This window comes from Bos indicus x Bos taurus, chromosome 19 (genome assembly GCF_003369695.1).
Source record: "Bos indicus x Bos taurus breed Angus x Brahman F1 hybrid chromosome 19, Bos_hybrid_MaternalHap_v2.0, whole genome shotgun sequence".
NCBI classification, from domain to species: Eukaryota; Metazoa; Chordata; class Mammalia; order Artiodactyla; family Bovidae; genus Bos; species Bos indicus x Bos taurus.
Genome location: NC_040094.1, coordinates 36,488,568 through 36,509,068, shown reverse-complemented (window position 1 = coordinate 36,509,068; position 20,501 = coordinate 36,488,568). Strand labels below are relative to the sequence as shown.

Sequence of the window (20,501 nt, the reverse complement as noted above, 5' to 3'; positions counted from 1 at the left end):
GCTCTAGATCCGCAAGAAAATTTCCTTTTTGCTGATGGGAATGCAGAACAGTGTGACTCTTCAGGAAACTAACAGAAACTGGTCAATCCTCTCAAATACAAACCCAAGAATGTGGTGAGCACCAGGATGTGTTCACCGAGGTGTTTGCAGCAATACTTGGTCCGGAACCATAAAGACATGAAACACTCACAAAGATGCCTGGCAGGAGAGTGGAAGGGAGGAGGCTCCCCAGGGATCCAGTCAGCAGGGTCACAGAGCAACTGGAATGAGCAAAAGACTTCCCTGGTGGTCCAGTGGTTAAGACTGTGCTTCCAATGCAGGAGGCCTGGGTTCAGTCCTTGGTCAGAGAACTAGATCCCACATGCTACAGCTAAGAGTTTGCATGCTGTACCCAGGATCCCACGTGCTACCGCTAAGACCCAGTGCAGCCAAAATAGTGAATGAACAAATAAATTTTTTTTTTAAGGAGAAAGCTTTTTGTTGTTGTTGTTGCACTGCTGCATGGCAGAGGAATCTTAGTTCCCTGACCAGAGATCAAACCCCAGCCACCTTTAGTAGAAGCCTGGAGTCCTAAACACTGGACCACCAGGGAGCTTTGGAAAGACTTGTTTTTAATTTTGTCATATAAACTGTTTTTCAGTATGGTTCTGAAAGGTTGCCATTGCAAGCCATATGCTATGCTGGGATTTGTGACCTCTGGAGGAGAGGATTTCAATCGGGGGCCAGAGACGAGGATTGACTCCTCAGAGCTTTTTGTGTAGCAAAGTTTTATTAAAGTATAATAGAGATAGGGAAAGCTTCTGACATAGACATCAGAAGGGGACAGAGAGTGCCAGCTTGCTAGTTTTCAGCAAGGCATTTTGTATTAGCGAGCTGCTAATCAGATGAAGAGAAACAACTTAAGGCTGAGGGAGTTTCATCAGGCGCTTCTCCCATAATATGCATTTTTGAGATAAAGTGGCACAATGGGTGTCATCAACCCCCCACCCCCACCCCGCCATCATCCCACCCCATAAAGCAATTGACATGAATACTGGTTTGCTGAGCCAAAGTCAGCTCAAGGTTTGAGAAAAGGAAAAAAAAAAGTCTTAGGCGATTTAAAAAAGGGTAGATTTCAAAGCAAATACATAGCTTCATTAACGTAGCTTAAGAAAAACACTTCCATAAGAAAAACACTTCCATAAGAAAAATGCATTGGTTAGCTCAAGGTTTGAGAAAAGTTCAGGTGGAACCAGGTGCCAACAGAGAAAGGAAAAAAGTGTACCACTTGCAGTTTATTTCCTCCTGCCGCTTGGGGACCTCTGGCCTCCCTACCGAGGCTGTTAACACTCTCAGTTCCAAACAAATTGTCATATAAACCATATTTTTAATTTTACTTGTCATGTCCAAATGGGGATACTGTTAAAAAAAAGGGAGGGGGTAGGATTTCAAAATGTGAGTTTTGCGGTTCTTAAATGTCTCCACTGCTAAATAAAAACACTTCAGCCTTTGTCTTTAATTATGCTGAAAGCATATGCTAATTCTGCAGTCTAGAAGAAATTAAAAATTTCATAATCAATTAGCTTATTGGGGACATGTTAGGGGAAGCACACTGATGGAAACAGCCCACCCTGGCCAGGCACCATAGTTAACCATTTGCATGAGTTGTTTTACGACAGGAGGTCCTGGTAAGGGATATGGAACTATAAGTTACCACCAACCGGAAGACTTCAGTTCAGTTCAGTTGCTCAGTCATGTCTGACTCTTTGCAGCCCCATGAATCGGAGCACGCCAGGCCTCCCTGTCTATCACCAACTCCTGGAGTTCACTCAAACTCATGTCCATCAAGTTGGTGATGTCATCCAGCCATCTCATTTTCTGTTGTCCCCTTCTCCTCCTGCCCCTAATCCCTCCCAGCATCAGAGTCTTTTCCAATGAGTCAACTCTTCGCATGAGGTGGCCAAAGTACTGGAGTTTCAGCTTTAGCATCAGTCCTTCCAATGAACACCCAGGACTGATCTCCTTTAGAATGGACAGGTTGGATCTCCTTGCAGTCCAAGGGACTCTCAAGAGTCTTCTCCAACACCACAGTTCAAAAGCATCAATTCTTCAGCACTCAGCTTTCTTCACAGTCCAACTCTCACATCCATACATGACCACAGGAAAAACCATAGCCTTGACTAGATGGACCTTTGTTGGCAAAGTAATGTCTCTGCTTTTTAATATGCTACCTAGGTTGATCATAACTTTCCTTCCAAGGAGTAAGCGTCTTTTAATTTCATGGTTGCAGTCACCATCTGCAGTGATTTTGGAGCCCCCAAAAATAAAATCTGACACTGTTTCCACTGTTTCCCCATCTATTTCCCATGAAGTTATGGGATCAGATGCCATGATCTTCGTTTTCTGAATGTTGAGCTTTAAGCCAACTTTTTCACTCTCCTCTTTCACTTACATCAAGAAGCTTTTTAGTTCCTCTTCACTTTCTGCCATAAGGGTGGTGTCATCTGCATATCTGAGGTTATTGGTATTTTCCCGGCAATCTTGATTCCAGCTTGTGCTTCCTCCAGCCCAGTGTTTCTCATGATGTACTCTGTATATAAGTTAAATGAGCAGGGTGACAATATACATCCTTGACGTACTCCTTTTCCTATTTGGAACCAGTCTGTTGTTCCATGTCCAATTCTAACTGTTGCTTCCTGACCTGCATACAAATTTCTCAAGAGGCAGATCAGGTGGTCTGGTATTCCCATCTCTTTCAGAATTTTCCACAGTTTATTGTGATCCACACAGTCAAAGGCTTTGGCATAGTCAATAAAGCAGAAATAGATGTTTTTCTGGAACTCTCTTGCTTTTTCCATGATCCAGTGGATGTTGGCAATTTGATCTCTGGTTCCTCTGCCTTTTCTAAAACCAGCTTGAATATCTGGAAGTTCATGGTTCACATATTGCTGAAGCCTGGCTTGGAGAATTTTGAGCATTACTTTACCAGCATGTGAGATGAGTGCAATTGTGTGATAGTTTGAACATTCTTTGGCATTGCCTTTCTTTGGGATTAGAATGAAAACTGACCTTTTCCAGTCCTGTGGCCACTGCTGAGTTTTCCAAATTTGCTGGCATATTGAGTGCAGCACTTTCACAGCATCATCTTTCAGGATTTGAAATAGCTCAACTGGAATTCCATCACCTCCACTATCTTTGTTCGTAGTGATGCTTTCTAAGGCCCACTTGACTTCACATTCCAGGATGTCTGGCTCTAAGTGAGTGATCACACAATCGTGATTATCTGGGTCATGAAGATCTTTTTTGTACAGTTCTTCTGTGTATCCTTGCCATCTCTTCTTAATATCTCTGCTTCTGTTAGGTCCATATTATTTCTGTCCTTTATTGAGCCCATCTTTGCATGAAATGTTCCCTTGGTATCTCTAATTTTCTTGAAGAGATCCCTAGTCTTTCCCATTCTGTTGTTTTCCTCTATTTCTTTGCATTGATCGCTGAGGAAGGCTTTCTTATCTCTTCTTGCTATTATTTGGAACTCTGCATTCAGATGCTTATATCTTTCCTTTTCTCCTTGCTTTTCGCTTCTCTTCTTTTCACAGCTATTTGTAAGGCCTCCCCAGACAGCCATTTTGCTTTTTTGCATTTCTTTTCCATCGGGATGGTCTTGATCCCTGTCTCCTGTACAATGTCACGAACCTCATTCCATAGTTCATCAGTCACTCTATCTATCAGATCTAGTCCCTTAAATCTATTTCTCACTTCCACTGTATAATCATAAGGGATTTAATTTAGGTCATACCTGAATGGTCTAGTGGCTTTTCCTACTTTCTTCAATTTAAGTCTGAATTTGGCAATAAGGAGTTCATGATCTGAGCCACAGTCAGCTCCCGGTCTTGTTTTTGCTGATTGTATAGACTTCACGAAAGGTCAAAAGGTGACGCCAGGTGTCCAACTGTTATAGAAAGCATGGCGGCACTCAAAGCAGCACTCAAAGATGAAGAAGATGAAGAACAGCAGGGTTTATTCAGCACTGGTGCAGGCCCAGCAGAGTCACCTACAAAGGCTGGGCGCCCAGGCTTTGTTCTGGGTATCTTTTATACACCGTAAACTTCCCGCTCAAACAGCTCAGATCCCTCCCCTCCCCAGCAGCCCTAATTCCCATGGATGTAAGGAGCAAGCAAGATCACAGAAGTGAAAGTGGTGATTGATGAGCAGCAAGTGTTTAAAAACAAGATAAGGGAAGGGAAAGCAAACAACTGTCCCTTTAATTGGGGGTTTTGATCTCGTTCCTACCTCATCCCCCCCTCTTGATGCTTAGGATGCATCTGCAGCTGTCACAGAACATCATCTTCTGGCACTTGCTGGTATTCCTTTAAAGGCAGCAACTGGGTGGCCATCCTCTGTGGGACAACTGCCTCTATGAACACTGTTACAACTCTGATTAGGAGGGATATGAGGAAGGGAATAAGCAGACCTCCGGCAAGTATGACTATGACCATCCCAATCATTGTTTTAAACCCCCCTAGTGTTTTTGCCTGGAGAATCCCAGGGACAGGGGAGCCTGGTGGGCTGCTGTCTATGGGGTCGCACAGAGTCGGACACGACTGAAGCGACTTAGCAGCAGCAGCAGCAGCCAAGAGATCCATCCTCCAAAGAGACCATCTGAATCCCATCCCCTCCAGGTCTGAACTGGAACATGGGAAATCTTCCTGATATGTTTAGCTATGTCTATCACAGCTTTTCCATTATCATCTTTTTGGAGGCAACAGTCAGTTGGACTGAATTTCCCACAGACTCCTCCTTCCTCTGCCAGGAGGTAGTCTAGTGCCAAGTGATTTTGAATGATGGCAATTCTCATCTGGGATTGTTGCTGTGCCAGCAGTTCCAAGGCAGCAGCGGTTTCATTGGTTATAATCTCTAGCATCACTTGTAGTCAGATTATTCGATTTAGCATGTAAATGGGTGTCCTGTATCCCCAGCTCCCATCTTGTGTCCTTGTAGCTGGACCGTAATATTGAGTGTTCACTGGGGAGGCCAGTCATTTTCTAGGTGATGGCCTCCTATCTCTGGAGACCGCCCTTCTCCACATTTTAAGTCATCATAGATTGGGACGCCAAGCGTGTCTCCTTGTGAGCCAGGTAGGAGGAAAAAATCTGGCTGAATCATTCCTATGGTGCAGGTTCCTCCCCTCCCTATCTGGATGGAAGTCATGAGTAGGCCTTTCTCCCACACATCTAAAGAAGACCCTCTGGGGCCTGCCATAAGTCTGGGTTTGTGGATTTAAGATGTTTCCAATATGGGCTAATGCCTGGGATTGCAAGAAAGGGATTAATATCAGGTTGGTTTCCTGTACAGTTTTGCACTAGAATCCTGGTGGTGGAGTTGAAGGGAATGCAAGTGTGATTTCTATACCCTCCTTTTTGGGGAGCCCAATACCAGCTTGGGGCCCCTGGTCACCACAAAAGACTCTTACTGATGTCACTATAGACCAGGGTTTTTCTGCATTTTGTTTTTCTGACCCAGGTATAACTAATCCTTTCTTGGCGCAAGCATTTTTTGCCTATCGTCTCTGAGGACAGGGCCAACTCCAAATAGGACCTCCTGCCCACCTACTAATTGTTTGGTCCCATTGCAGTAGCAGAAAGGCCTCCACTCTGGTACCCTTCCAGGGCCATGTTTCACTCATCAGGGCTCCTCCGCAAACCCAGCAGTTAGTGATACCCAATTCTCAGGTAACCTGCTCAGCTAAATGGATAAAGAGATTATTTTCAATAGTAGGCACTTTTAGTTCATCTTTTAGGGAAATGAGTTGATCGTATAGTCCCTTGAAGCCCAGGGCTTAATGTTGGTGGGCCAGGGGAGGCTACTAAGGAGTTGGGGTCCAGCCAGATGTACTCAATCGGCCATTTTCCTAGGTCGACGTGAACTTTTGTTTTCTCTTCGCCTAGTTTCCAACAAGTTGCTTGTCCTGGAAACCCATAACATCTTTGGCCATCTATATTTTGGGCTTTAATTTCTCCCTTCCAGCAATGTTTCCCTTCTCTAGTGCGTGTAGAAGCTGAACTATGACACGTGGCCAGCTGGTGCATACAGTAGGCAAAGGCATGGCAGACCCACCCCTTCTCGTAGTAGAAGATGCTATGCTCTCCGAACAATCATCCTGACTCTCAGGTGAGGAGGGATTTTACAGCTTAACAGAACTATAAGGCAAAAACACGTCATTTTCATATTTAAGCGGATCACAGTAGGAGAAAACTCCAAAAATCAAGAACTATGAAGAAGCAGACAAAGCAGAGGGAGAGTTTTTGGATACAAGTCCACTCTGGGGGAGAGAAAGAGTAAAGCTTTATTTTGCATAAGATGAATAGGGCGAGTCCCAGTCCAATTAATAACCAATACATCTGCCTTTTGTCAGTCCAGTTGGTTCCTCACACTTCAGCCACGTGTTGGCTGACCAGCTTCCAGGGTGGTCCGAGCAGGGCTTCAGGGTGGCTGTTTCCTCCTTCACAAGATCAAGCCCAGGGGCTCCTCCAGACTGAGGGCTGCTTCCCACTCCCCTCAGCTATTGGTCAGACTTGTAGGTTTGACTCTGGAGTAATGGATCCAAGCGTCTATTCCTGCTACCTTGAGAGCAGTGGGAGTAGTTAAGATTACAGAATAGGGCCCTTTCCACATGGGTTTTAAAAGCTCTTGTTTCCAATCCTTCACCCATGCTTGGTCCCCTGGTTGGTGGGGATGTACTGTTATGCCTAAGGATATCAGTACTCCATCAACTGTCCATGTATGTGTTTGAGAGATTGTGTGTCATAACCCTTGCAGCTGCCTATATAAGTCCAAGTTCCCCAGTTGTCTGGTGTCTCCCCTTAGGTTGACTACCTGGGGTGGCTATCCATACAGGATTTCTAATGGTGAAAATCCTATCCCTGCCCAGGGTGGACACCTCACCTTCAAGAGAGCCATGGGTAACATGCCTACCCAAGGTAAGCTGTTCCCCTGGCACAGTTTTGCTAGGGTTTGTTAGAAGGTTCGATTCTTGCGTTCCATTTCCCCTGAGCTCTGGGGCATGTAGGCAGTATGCAATTTCCACTGAATCTTCAAAGCCCTTGCCACCTATTATACTGTCTCTGCTACAAATGCCTGTCCATTGTCCGACCCTATGGTCAGAGGCATTCCACATCTGAGGACAATGTCTTTCAGGAGTGCCTTTTTCTTTTGATACCTGGTACCCAGCTTCTATTAACAAGGAGAGGAGGGCCTTTGTTCCTTCTAGGCAGCAAGCCTGTGTTGTCCTGGCCAGCATGAGGTCATTGACGTATTGCAGCAGGACACAGTCTAACTCCTGTCCAGGAAAGTTAGCTAAGTTGGCAGCCAAAGCTCTGCTGAAGAGGGTAGAGGAGTTCTTGAACCCCTGAGGAAGCCTCTTCCAAGCGAGCTCTTCCTTGTCTCTCGTGTGTGGGTTTTCCCATTCAAAGGCAAATAGCGGTTGGCTGACAGGTGCAACTCAGAGGCAGAAGAAGGCATCTTTCAGGTCCAAGCAAGTAAACCATTCAGCTGTGGAAGGGATCAGTCCTAGTAGGGTGTACAGATTAAGCACTGCCAGATGCAGAGTAATTGCTGCCTCATTCACAGCTCTTAAGTCGTGAATCAGACGGTAGTCATGAGTCCCTGGCTTCTTCACAGGTAGTAATGGAGTGTTCCAAGGTGTTCCAGGGTGACTGGCATTTCATCAGAATTCTGTGTTTGAGTAGTCTGTCTGAATAAGCCTGGATTCCCAGTCGGGCCTCCCGGGGAATTGGATACTGTTGTAATTTTACAGGCTGAGCTCCCAGTTTCAGATCAACCAGGATGGGAGCATGGTGTTTTGCCAGACCCGGAGGATTTTCCTCCACCCAAACTAGTGGGTACTCAGTCTCTAATTCAGGAGGAATGGTCCCTTCTCCTGGACGGGAGGGATACAGGTGCCATTCTTCTTCTCTCCTTATAGTGAGAGTCATAATCAAGGAGGAAGGTGGTCGGGCTAGCTTTAGCTGAGCTGATCCATCAGCAGAAAAGGAAATCTGGGCCCCCATCTCAGCAAACAGGTCTCTTGCCATCAAGGGAACGGGGCGGTTGAGCAGGTAGAGGAATTAGTGCATTACCACATGGCCCCCTAGTCGGCACTGTCAGGGACTGCAAAATGGCCTGTGGGTCTGGGCACCTGTGGCCCCGATGATGGCAGTTTCTATTCCCTAGAGGGGGCTGTCTGCTGGGTGACCACTGAATGCTCATCATCTGTGTCCACCATAAAGTCCATTGGATGGCCCCCTACTTGAATTCTGACCAGGGGCTCTCGGGGGCACAGTTGGAGAGAGCCTGGTCCCCCACCCCCCCAGTTGGATTCTGCTCCAGCTAGCCCAATCACACTAGTGCTGGGTGGCTCGGTTTGATATCAGCTCAGCGAGTCTGCTGCTTTGGTTTTCTTCTCAGGGCGCTAGGGCACTCATTTTTCCAGTGTCCCTTTTCCTTGCAATAGTCACACTGATCACGGCTGAGGGGAACGCTCCCTTTCAGATCTGGGCCCCTTGCCTTGTGGGGTGGTCCCACGGCGGGGTGGGGTGGGGCAAGGCTTTGACAGGGCAGCTGCCAGGAGTGCCACTTTTTGCTTCATCCTCTTTTCTGCTTCTCGGCGTGCTGTTTGGTTGCGATTGACAAAGACTTTGTTAGCTATTTCTAGCAGTTCTGTGGCATTTTTACCTGCAAACCCTTCTAACTTCTGTAAATTTTTTCTGGATGTCAGATTGGGCCTGTCCCACAAAGGCTGCATTTATCAACCGTTGATATTCAGGGGCTTCAGGATCAAAAGGGGTGAAGACCCGAAAGGCTTCACATAGCCTTTTATAGAAATCAGCCTGGCTTTCATCTGGCTTTTGTAGCACCTCAGTGGTCTTAGCCATGTTAGTAGACTTCTTAACCGTGGCTCTTACCCCCTGTAGGAGGGCCTGTCAATACCTCTCCAACTGGTTTATTCCCCTCCCTCGGTACTGGGGCCCAGCAAGGCTCTTCCTTCAGGAAATTCTCCCAATCCCAGTTCTCTGCATCTAATTGATCCCCTGGAGCCTCTGTTATGACTCTTCGGTGCTCCTCTGTATTGAGTAGGGTGAGGAGAAGCTGTTGGCAGTTTCCCCAGGAAGGGCGGTGGATCTGGAAGGTGGATTCTAAGAGATCAACCAGCGCTTGGGGCTTTTCAGAGTAGAGGTGATGTGATGTTTCCAGTTAAGGGAATCAGTCATGGAAAAAGACTGGTAGTAAAAAATGGGTCCCCCCTCATGTAGGATCCCATCAGTGGCAAAGTGCTGCAGCCCTTGAGTCTCTCGTAAGGGCATTTGTAGTGCTGAGTCAGCTGGTCCCTGAGCCGACCAGAGGCACGTACACATTGGTTCTGGGATGGCTGGCCAAGGGGGCACAACAGCTTCAGGAGCATCAGAAGGAGGAGAAGGAATGGAAGGCGGTGGGCTGTCTGGTAAATGGGGATCTGCTACTCTGGGTGCAGGAGCCATGGGGACGTAAGGTGGGGACATTGGAGGCAGCTCTTCAGCCTCTCCCTGGAGGATAGGTGGTTCCTTCTCTTGGCACGAGATCCTTTTCTTTGACTGAACTACTAGGACTTTACAATATCCCTGACCTGCGGCATAGAATCAAACCCAAGGGGGCCCTAACTGGGCAATTTCCAACCGTTAATTGATATATAGGATTGGCCCAGGTGGCTGGAGTCTCCCTCTATGACACTACTCAGACAGTGGGCATATCTAAGGTCCCTCTGGGGGCCACCAACCCCAAAGGAGGGCTATTCCAGGGTACAAAGACTGTACAGTTTTTCAGGACTCAATTTTACACCATAATCTCCAGGAAAAATTAAAGTCGCTTAGTCGTGTCTGACTCTTTTCGACCCCCATGGACTGTACAGTCCATGGAATTCTCCATGCCAGATTACTGGAGTGGGTAGCCTTTCCCTTCTCCAGGGGCTCTTCCCAACCCAGGATTATGAACCCAGGTCTCCCACATTGCAGGCAGATTCTTTACCAGCTTAGCCATAAGGGATGCCCAAGAATACTGGAGTGGGTAGCCTATCCCTTCTCCAGCGGATCTTCCCAACCCAGGAAGACTACTGGGGTCTCCTGCATTGCAGGTGGATTCTTTACCAACTGAGCTATAAGGGAAGCCTGATCCCCAGAAAAATCCTTTCCTAAAATTTTTAACCATACACTCTAAGATAGTGAGTTTAGAAGTCAAGTTGCCCATTATGTGAAAGTCCCCACCCTGAGGTGGTGTCCCACAACAAAAACAAAGGGAGACACTCATTTTCATCCATCTGGCCGCTCCCCATATGGAAATTTAGACACCTCTGAGCATTGGCAGGTCAATACAAACTCCCAACCCAGACTAGCCTCGCAAGGACAGATTAAATCCCCCAGAGGCTGGCACTGCCCTGAACTGAATGAGCTCATCATGGAACCACAGGACCCTCTTAGGTGCCATAGTCCAAAGACGGTGGAGCGCCGGCTTTCACTCCGCCCAGTCATTCTCCCACACACACCAGAATTGACAGACCACCCGAGGGAACATACCCTATTCTGAGTGACTCTCTGGTCATTGGGAGGTGAGCAGGCGCCCCTTCTGCCGTATGGTGGGTCCTGACTCAGGCAGATGTCCCCAGGGCACTCACCCATCTGACTTCTGCTCTCCTTCTGAGTCTGTTGGGGAAGCGGCATGGGCCAAGGCCAGTGCAACTTGAGTGAGAATCGGGCTCCAGCAAATGGCCGGGTGGTGCCTATCCGTCTGTCACCGGGTCGGCGGCCACAGCTTTCTCTGGTTCCCTGACAATGGTGGCGCAAGGGGCCAGTTCGGTTGTCAGCTTCCTGGCCAAAGCACCAGAAAATATTATAGAAACCATGGTGTCAGAAAGACACAAGTGTCACTCAGAGATACAGAACAGCAGGGTTTATTCAACACTGGTGCAGGCCCAGCGGAGTCACCTCCAAAGGCTGGGAGCCCCGGCTTTGTTCTGGGTATCTTTTATACACCGTAAACTTCCCGCTCAAACAGCTCAGATCCCTCCCCTCCCCAGTAGCCCTAATTCCCATGGATGTAAGGAGCAAGCAAGATCACGGAAGTGAAAGTGGTGATTGATGAGCAGCAGCTGTTTAAAAACAAGATAAGGCAAGGGAAAGCAAAAGGTTGTTACTTTAATTGGGGGCTTTGATCTTGCTCACAGCCACCTCCCAGAATCCTTCTCACTGGCATCCATTCTGGCTGAGCAATGTGTGTGCCATCAGGAAGGACTCTGAATCAGAAGGATTGGCCAAAGACCACCTGGAAACTAATTCCATCACCCTAAACCCTGAGAATGCGAGCCACGTGGCAGAGCAGTTCTCCTGGGTTCCCTTCCCAATAAAATCTCTTGCTTTGTCAGCACATGTGTCTCCTCAGACATTCATTTCTGAATGTTACATAAAGAGCCCTCTTTCAGGCCCTGGAAGGGGTCCCTCTTCCTGCAACAAATGGCGACTCTGGCAGGGACTGCTCTTTGCTGCAACTGACATCCTGACCATTTGGGGCACTCAGGGACCAGCTTGCCTGGTAATGGATCAGACCCAGCTGCCACAACTGGGACCCTTTTGTTCCTGGTCTCCTCCTGTTGCAGACAACTGGCCAGAGTGCCCAGACCGGGTAAGGAACAAGAGATTTTATTGATCTCTCTCTCCTTCCTTCTCTCTTTCCTCTCCTTAACCCTTCCTATCCTACCCTTTCTTTTTCTAGCCCCCCGATCCTGAACGCAGAAATCTGGTCAAAGGGCCTCAAATCAGGAGGTCAAATCCTCCTGAGCTGAGGACTGGAGGCTGATCACCTCTTCTTGGCAGAGACTCGAATTCTGGTTCTTTTCTAGTTTCTGGTTTGAATTCTGGTCTGGTCTGGTTTCTGGTAGGGCCAAGTTCCAATCCTCCCTTCTCTGGAGGCCCAGGGTAACGTCCCGTAATGCCTGGGTGTCCGCAGGTGGCAGGAGACGTCTATAAGGCCACAGCTTTTGCCCCTCTCTCCTGCCTCCTCGCCCCTCTCCTTTCAACCTGGCGTCCTTTCCTCCCTTTGGAACCTTTGAAGACTTGAGATATTTTCATTTACTCTGTTAGTCCTTGGATCTGAAGTTCTGTGTCTCTATAGGAGGTGTTCTGAGAGACTATAATCTTCTGTTAAGGGAGGGTCTGATTAAGACTGCCAGGTCTGTGTATGTGTTTTCTACTCTGGGATCTGTGTTGTGATTGGTGATGGCCATTCTGCTTTGTCAGGCCACCATTTGGTTTAGACCTGCTGCCATTTTGATAGAACTTGATTTTCATTCCCTGTGCCTTGAGACCAGAGCTCTCAGGAACACTTATCTATAAAATTGTGAATTTTATATTGTAATACCTAATTCATGACTAAGTTTAGAAAATGAAGCTAGATTTTGCGTTGTGTCTGTCTGAATACGTGTATGTCTCCATATGTCTTTGTCTCTGGATAATATTTTTGAGATTAATTTGTAGATAAGCTCTATTTAATTGGCTTTAAAAATGTAAGTGCTTACAAATCAAATAATTCTAAATTAAATTAAATGAATTTCAGATTCATGTGAACTGAGAAATATTCAGTATTAAATGAATACCTGGTAACATAGATATGTCTTTAGAACCATCAATAAGTATAATACTTCTGTTGTACCTAGGTTTACTAGAGGTCAAATAAGACTGTATTCTGTAACAAATTTGTCAACAAGAAATGTACCTCATTGTGTGAAATACTTTAGGGAAACTAAGATGTGTTTTCAATAGAAGAAGGTATGAAAAAAAAATACTGAAAGAGTTATGCATGATCAGGATTTTCTAAAATTGGATTACAATTAGTTGGATAAATGGATTTTCTTAGGAATGAAACAGCTGCAGGAGAACTGGTTAGAGCCAACTAGGTCCAAGATGACGGAGTTAACTTTTTCTAGACCTGGAGCCTCCTTATATATACCCATTGTGACATATCAGCAAGCTAAGTGATACACCCATCAGCATTGACTAAATCTGACTGAATGTTCTAAACCCTTTTGATTGATTTTTTTGACAAAACTTCCTAAATCAAATTCTGTTGAAGTTCTTTTGATCTCTAGCTAACTTTGGGTTGCTTTAGAGGGCACCTAAAACATCCCAAAGAGAACTATTAAACTAATTGTGCTTATTTGGTTGGTTAAATTACATGGGAAATATTATCAAATGAGTAATAAGTCCTCTCAGGTTATAATGTATGGTAAACATTACTAATATAGATACCCTAGAAATTATGTAGGGTTTCTAACATTCTGATATGTCCTGGTATTCTAATGGGAAACCTGATGACTTCACAAAAGTTACAAAAGGACTGAATGAACCAGCGAATATGCTTATAACTTTTATGGTTTCTATCTGAAAAAATTATAGGTTTGAATCTGTGTTTTCCAGGAGTAGGGAAAACCTTCCCCTTAAAATAATTATGACAGTAGTTTGGTAAAATTATATGTTAAAAACAAATTAAAACAATTATATTTTCTCTCTATCTGACTCCTTCAGAGACTAGAAAATCTTAGGTTTTCAGTAACTTTATCAGATGAGTTAGGAAGGTTTTCTCACTAACAGGTACAGAACTCTGAAGGAATTTTTGAGACTTTGAAAAGGGAAGAATTCACCTAGATTTGTTAGGTGAAACCTGTGATAAGCCTTTGGCATGACTTTTCCCAGCCCTGTTTTATTTTAAAAGTTCAATCTGAGAATCTATGAAAGTTTCAACAAAACAAAAAGTCTGTAATCAATTATGGTTATATAAATCATCAGGCCAAATTTATTGAAAGCAGACCTATTTTGCAAACAAATTAGCCTTAATTTGATTATTTTTGATAAAAATGAGAGTAATATTAGGGAGGAAAAGATATTTCAATAAATGTTAAAACCCAAGTTGGTTAATGGAGGTCTGAATCTAGTAAGATTCATCTCCTGGATAGTTCTTTGCTGTTATGTGATATTAATGTAAAATTTAACTGAATTCCTAAAGAACACCCTAAGTTTGTTTCTGAAGCTTATCTCAGTAATCTGTCTTTGCATAAAGATCAGATGCCTCATGAGCTGCAACCAGGACTGGAAAAAGACATAATTTAGGGGCTGTCTCCAACCTGGATGGAAGGACCTTTTTATCAGGTACTCTTAACTAGCTCATGCACAATGAAACTGAAGGGAAATTGACTCTTAGATTAATTCCGACTTCCAAAGGCCCCTACACTGGACTGATCTATAGAGAGGACAACTGACCTGATCTCACCTTAAAATGATGCTCAAACAGAGGAGAAACTGCACTACACCAGGACAAGAAGAAGACAGTTTGCCCAAGATGTGGATCTGATTCGTATGATCATTTATAATGTTTTCTTGACTTCTTAGGCCTTTGCACATAAATGAAATGCTTTTCTATCATAGCCCTGATCCTAGGCTAGTTTTAGAAGTCAATCCAATTGTTGGGTTTGTGGCCAATTACCTGTATCTAGTTCTGGGTTACCTTGGTGAATTTCTCTACTCCAAGTCTCTAACTGGTTGACCCTGAGAAAATTTACTTAAAAAGAAAAATTGTAGTCATATTCAGAGATCAAACTGCCAACATCCGCTGGATCATAGAAAAAGCAAGAGAGTTCCAGAAAAACATCTATTTCTGCTTTATTGACTATGCCAAAGCCTTTGACTGTGTGGATCACAATAAACTGTGGAAAATTCTGAAAGAGATGGGAATACCAGACCACCTGATCTGCCTCTTGAGAAATTTGTATGCAGGTCAGGAAGCAACAGTTAGAACTGGACATGGAACAACAGACTGGTTCCAAATAGGAAAAGGAGTACGTCAAGGCTGTATATTGTCACTCTGCTTATTTAACTTATATGCAGAGTACATCATGAGATAAACGCTGGACTGGAGGAAACACAAACTGGAATCAAGATTGCCAGGAGAAATATCAATAACCTCAGATATGCAGATGACACCACCCTTATAGCAGAAAGTGAAGAAGAACTCAAAGGCCTCTTGATGAAAGTGAAAGTGGAGAGTGAAAAAGTTGGCTTAAAGCTCAACATTCAGAAAACGAAGATCATGGCATCCGGTCCCACCACTTCATGGGAAATAGATGGGGAAACAGTGGAAACAGTGTCAGACTTTATTTTTCTGGGCTCCAAAATTACTACAGATGGTGACTGCAGCCATGAAGTTAAAAGACGCTTACTCCTTTGAAGGAAGGTTATGACCAACCTAGATAGCATATTCAAAAGCAGAGACATTACTTTGCCAAGAAAGGTTCATCTAGTCAAGGCTATGGTTTTTCCTGTGGTCATGTATGGATGTGAGAGTTGGACTGTGAAGAAGGCTGAGTGCTGAAGAATTGATGCTTTTGAACTGTGGTGTTGGAGAAGACTCTTGAGAGTCCCTTGGACTCCAAGGAGATCCAACCAGTCCATTCTGAAGGAGATCAGCCCTGGGATTTCTTTGGAAGGAATGATGCTGAAGCTGAAACTCCAGTACTTTGGCCACCTCATGTGAAGAGTTGACTCATTGGAAAAGACTCTGATGCTGGGAGGGATTAGGGGCAGGAGGAGAAGGGGACGACAGAGGATGAGATGGCTGGATGGCATCACTGACTCGATGGACGTGAGTCTCAGTGAACTCCGGGAGTTGGTGATGGACAGTGAGGCCTGGCGTGCTGCGATTCATGGGGTCGCAGAGTCAGACATGACTGAGCAACTGATCTGATCTGATCTGATAGTCATATTCATGTCACTATTGATATTACTAGATGGAATCCCCTTACCTGACCAATTAATAATGCCTGCTCTGACCCTGGCCATAAATTTGAATTTTCTTCTATTACTCAGTCTCAATCAGAGCAGCAAGCAAAGTTTCCGCAAAGGAAAAAAATCTCCCACCATTATGGGATGGATTTATATAGATAACACCAGGTTATGGTAATTTAGGTTTAAAGTGTCCTCTATGTTGGAAACAATTAAATCATACTAAGAATAATCAGTCTAGTAACACTAGGAAACTGGGTTATGTGCCTTATAGACAGTGCCAATATATAATTTCCCTGGAAGGTAAAGATTCGTACAGAATAGACTAAGTCAGATGACCTGGGATATACTGGGCTACATCTAATGGAAGTTTTTAGCTTATGATACTGCTGTCTATGTTACTTGTCTTTCACCAGTTTTACAAAATTGCTGTTTCTTATACTGCCAAATGTGTGACTGAGGCCTCTGATAAAATGATATATAGTTCTATATGAGATCAATGATGGTAACGGTGTAACTCTAGATATGGGGAGAAGCAACATGAAGGAATGTTTTCCTGGACCAAGAGGCTAGCAAGACAGGTGGTCCAGAGAATTTTGGATACTGTTTTATGGCCTAGTCCTGTAACAGCACATTGAGTGGCCTGTTAACAAAATCTTTGCCAGACCTGAGAATGGACATTCTCAGCATCCTAGCATGAAATGGTCATGAAATGCTCTCCCTTAAAATCATGGCCAAGTTTATGACCAAGAAGGGGCTCTGCCAACTAAAAACCGACACTTGCCATCTACCTCTACAAAGATTAAATCATGACCACTGGCAGCTGCTGATTTTCAACACCCTTGAAAGGAGTTCAGGGTGGAAATCGGGAATGAGACACCCTGTGCTCTGGGAAAAACTGGCAAAACAGGCCTTCAGATAGTTAGATCTTTTCAGGAGAAGATTTAATGAGTTCCAATTCTTACATCTTCTCATACCTGAGAAACAATGACGTTGTTAATGGTGACATCTGCTTTGGCTATTAAGGAGAATTTTACAATTAAAAGTCAAAATAGGCCGGGCTCTCCTATGGATCCAATCTGAGGCTTTTGCAGGATGCTGAGGTCTCTGGCTATCACCCTGGATGGCAAGACGGCCCAGCTGTAGTGAGTGCTGGACAGAGAGGAAAGCAACTCTGAAGATTGTCCAATGAGAGTTTTACATGACCTTCACTCAGAAGTACAGACTCTAAAGGATGATGTCAATATTCTTGATAAAGCAAAGCTTGGAAAGTCGAGAAAGCATTGGTTTCATAAAGGCAACAAAAATACTGATGAAAAAGAATTCAATGGATATCATGAAAATAAAAGAGTTTTTCCAGAAGTATGGATATACTCCATGTGCCAAGAAAAACTCAGTGGATGAGCAAGAGGTCACTGACTCTAAACCAGCGTCCAGTGAATGTGAACGTCCTGAGAAGCCTGACGTGGAAGATGATTTGTTGGATTTTGCTGTTCCAAGCACTTCTGTTTCTGAGAAGTCACCACATAGTCCACAACTTTCTGATTTTGGACTTGAGCAGTACATCGTATCCCAAGTTCTGCCAAACCCTCCCCAAGCAGTAAACAATGAGAAGGAAGAGCCAAAAATTTTAACTCCATTTTCCAAACAGTCACTAGTAAAAACTTCAAAATGTGCACTAAAGATGGACCATTTTGAGTTGGTATCTCTGAATACACTATGTGTTTAAATGACAATTACACAATTGGACTTAAAAATGTGAAGACTAACAGTGAGACCATAGAAACAGAACCAGTGCCCAATAATGATAATGTCTTTGCCACTCCTGGACTCATAATCCAGCTGTTGGGAAAAAGATGGTGCAGAGCACACAGATTCTCCCTTGGCACCTACATTCAGCACTCCTGGTTTGAAAGTTCCTTCTACAAAGATCAGCACAGCTCTGGTATCCACAAATTATCCATTATCAAAAGCAAGCAGTTCATTGAATGATTTGGCGAGGGAAGAAAGTACAAATTCAGATGAGTGCTTTGAGAACTTTGCAGATCCCTCTTCTCCTACTATTTCTTCTTATGAGATTCTACTCAAAACACCTACACCTCCAGAAGTCACTACGATTCCAGAAGATATTTGCCAGATTTTATCAATATACAACTCAAACCCAGTGTCTCTGGTAGCAGTTAGAGCAGTGCCACCCAGCAAAGTGTTCCTTCCTCGGCATGGAGGACTGAAGGTATGAGATGCCAATAACAAAGAAAACCAGTGAAGATAGTGGATCCATCCTCCCATTATGGAAACTGAACAGAATGAGATGAAAGCAAATCTGGTCTCGCTTGGTTTTTGACATCCCCTACATCGTCCCCCTTTTGAAAAACCAACTCATGTTAAAGATGAACATGGATACTAGTCTCATAAAGTGCTTTTTATTAAGTTTGATTTAATCTGGCCTGTCTTGTTGATATGTAGTTCAGCTGCTCAGTTTTGAAAGATCATTACTATTTCATTGATTTCAAGTTTACCCTGCCTCATGGAACGGTATGGTTTAAGTAATATTAGGAAGCAGGATAAATAATTTTTGAAATTTCAACCTTACTGTTTGCCACTCAAATGAGGCCACCTTCAGTCTTCTCGGGGCTGGACAGTTGTTGCTAGAGCTAGGCTTCTTCCTTGGGGCTAGCTCTGCCCACTGTCCCAAGTCTCATGACTGTCCCAAGTCTTCTACACCTTTTATTTCAACAATGCTCTTTCAGACACTGTTGTTTACAAAAGACAGCCTAAACTGATATAGGAAAAGAGGAATTTACAGGCCTAGGTAGCTATACTGAAGTGGGTGTCTCAAACATTTGGACTTAAACACTTGCCTGCTGTCATGTCAGGATGGGCATTTTCCTTTAACTTGTCAGTTTCATCCTCTCAAATCACCTCTTCCCAGCACATGACTGTGACCTCCCAAGACCCCCATCTAGCTCGGCACCCAACAGAGCCCAAGCCTCACCCTCTGGAAAATCCTAGGCATCCTCCTGCATGGGTGCTGCTCTCTGGACTGTCAGCTGTGCCTGTGGACCTGTCTCTGAGAGCGCCAGGCTGCCCTGTCCATGGAGCCCAAGAGCCTTATGATCTAAGCCAAGCTGCATCAGCGGTTATCCTCTTTTATGGCTGTGCCTTGAAAGTCAAACGGGAAGACGCATCACTTTGTGTCTCTTCATTTTGTCAGAAAATTGTCCCCATAGAACAACTTTTTCTCTGTTCTAGGAACTCCTGTGTAGTTATAATTTAAGTTTGGCTAAATAAAATGTTAAATTAAAACAAAAAAAGTCAAAACAGAGTAGCTATGCTTCAGACACCCAAGATACTATGGGTGTGATTTCAGACTAGACCTTGCATTGCTATACGCTTGAGTTTTCTGAGTTGTGTCAGGCCTGGATGCCACCAGACATGCTCAAAACAATGTCTGCTGGAAGCTAGTAACTGCAAACTCACTTTTTATAGAGCTAGGCAACTGGCTACCTGGCTACAAAGTCTCCCACAAGTGCCAGGTCCAGACTGGGTTTCAGGCCTATTCTTCTGAAAAGAAATGAGATTTATTTTGTCTATTAAAATTCCAGTTGTCACTCCTCCAACTACTTCTAATTGGGTCTGTTACACCAAAATGGCAGACCAACAGATTGAGGTTTTAATCATACAAGACTCAGATCTAGGACTTGGAACTCAGGAATGCTTCCAATTCAGCGTCTATTCTCCAAGCTGAGGCAGTCCTATGCCCCATTTAGACAGGAAGTTATCACAGTCATAGTTGCCTAGTTCCCTGAATTAAAACTGAGCAGGACTCACTGGGGCTCTGGAGTACGGATCTGTTCAGTGTTCTCCATTTCTTGTCTGTAGGATATGGGCTTCATTCAGTCTTCTTGACCTTTCCTGAGTCCCAGAGGATTCAAAACAGATTCAAACAGTTACTAATCAGAGAAGGGAGGGGATACAGAAACAGAAGGAGCAATCAAATGGTGGTACAACCTTGAGGCAGGGTCCTGCTTCCTACTCAAGAAGCATGCACAGCAATGTCCTTGAGTTCTTCTGCAGAACTGGGGCCCTCACCGAGGTGAAGGATGGTAACTTCAGGCTGAGCACAAGATTCCGGGAGCACCACTCTGTTGCCTTACCACCAACCAGTCAGAAGAAAGTCACACACACTGCAGCCCTCACCCGCAAATGTTGCCTTCTGTTTCTGGGGCCCAGTGATGACCATCCTTTTAGGCCTCCTATTTGCCCCTGTCTATTTCATATCTGACAGGGGCCAATAGTTTCAAGCTAAATTGCTGTTCTTACAAGGGCAAATGCTGGTTTCAGGCACAAAATATCTTGGCTTAGATCCTGAGAAATCTGTATGCAGGTTAAAAAGCAACAGTCAGACCAGGACATGGAACAACAGACTGGTTCCAAATAGGAAAAGGGGTACGTCAAGGCTGTATATTGTCACTCTGCTTATCTAACTTATATGCAGAGTACATCATGAGAAACGCTGGGCTGGAGGAAGCACAAGCTGGAATCAAGATTGCCGGGAGAAATATCAATAACCTCAGACATGCAGATGACACCACCCTTACGGCAGAAAGTGAAGAGGAACTAAAAAGCCTCTTGATGAAAGTGAAAGAGGAGAGTGAAAAAGTTGGCTTA

The 20,501-nt window shown here is 44.6% G+C and overlaps 1 pseudogene; it reads left to right on the top strand.

Annotated features, from left to right (window-relative positions):
- The first annotated feature begins 16,898 nt into the window (after positions 1-16,898).
- On the top strand, positions 16,899-20,230 carry LOC113877486 (annotated as a pseudogene).
- Positions 20,231-20,501: the final 271 nt, after the last annotated feature.